Consider the following 1,564-nt stretch of genomic DNA (forward strand, 5'->3'; position numbering starts at 1 on the left):
CTGCCCACTGGCCCCCACCCCTCAGTCTGACTCAACACTAACCTTGCCTGCAGCGCCCCCTGATGGGGCCTTACAGAGCGGACCCCATCACTCACAGGCCGTTTCCTCCCTGGGACAGCAGCTTCAGCAGGGCCGTGTCCCTGCACCCACAGGGCGCTGGCCACACCCAGGGACACTTGAGGGAATGAGTCGGAGACCTGCTCACAGCAGACCTGAGGGTGCAACCTGGCAGGAGGGCGACCAGGAGTGAACGTGAGTTCACCCACCGGCCGAGCTCCTGGGAGTTCTCTTGGTGGGACACCCCAGGTTCATACAGGACTCGTGCTTTGGGTCACAGCAACCTGTCCTCAAGAGCTCTTCTGTGGGGGATAAAGGGTGCCACCACACAGGCTGACCCCTTGGGCCCTCCCAGCGTCAGCGTCGCCCAGTCCCTCCAGCGAGTCTGCACAGCCCTCCACACAGCGACGCTGCCTCGCGCCACCCAGGCTGAGATGCACACAGGGAGGGCGACACACCTACTGCCCGCGGTCCCCAGGCCCGGGAAGCACAGGCCGCGGCCTCTCAGCCTTCCACTGAATGACGGTGTCTGAGTTGCTCTCACCGGCCTCAGGACAGTGGAGGGCAGGTGAGGAAGCCATGCACGCAGCCTGACGTGTGGACATACTGACAGCGGGATGTCTCATCACCGTTGGTGGGTGGCGGGCTGTGGCCTCCCTCTCTTGCCTGTCCTCAATATGTCACTGCTGACCCATCCTCTCTCTAGAACGCCACGCCCCTCACCCCCAGGAACACATTCTGCAGCTAAGCCCACCTTCCAGCTAGCCCACCCAGCCCACCAAAAAGGAGGGAAGCGGGCAGTCACTCTCTCCTCAGCAAGCCAGGTCAGTGCACAGCACTGGCCACTGCCAGCACTGGCCATTGCAGCCCCGGCCACAACCTTGCCAATGTTTCTGGAGTGTTTACTACAATGGGGACATCTGTATAGGGGGCCGGCTCTCCTGCAGCTTAGGGGCACACCTCCTGTCTTGGAAGGACGCCTGCCTGCAGCTGCTGCTGGCCTGGGGCTGAGCTAGCCACAACAGCAATCCTGCTACCTCAGATACCTGTGGCCCGCCCGGCACTCTGCTGCTCACACGTTCAATGCAGGCCACACAAACTGCGTTCAAGGGGTTCGCTTCCAGCACAGGGGCAGACAAGCCTGCAGAGGCTGGGGGTGGGACCGCAGGGCCAAGCTGAGTGGGAATCTATGTGCCCTGCAGGAGGGGCCCCAGCCGCAAACCCTGGGGGGGGGGCGCCCCCAGAGGGGAAACATCTTCTCTTGAGCCACTGCCCCTCACCGCCCGAGGCGCCAGGAGGCCTGCTGAGCCAGAGCCCGGCGCCCAGGGCTCTGGAATCAGACCAGGGGCCCTAATCCCGCCTCTGAATCGCCAGCTGCGGGGCCTGGGCCAAAGCCCCGCCTCTCTGGCCTCAGTTTCCTCGTCCGGGGTGGGCAGGGGTCATTCCAGCCCCTGCCCTACGGGCTGCCGGGAAACAGCCGCAGTTGCAGCGCTAACGGCGGGGCGCC

Source organism: Condylura cristata, unplaced genomic scaffold (assembly GCF_000260355.1).
Source record: "Condylura cristata isolate star-nosed mole 26May11 unplaced genomic scaffold, ConCri1.0 scaffold00004, whole genome shotgun sequence".
Taxonomy (NCBI): Eukaryota; Metazoa; Chordata; class Mammalia; order Eulipotyphla; family Talpidae; genus Condylura; species Condylura cristata.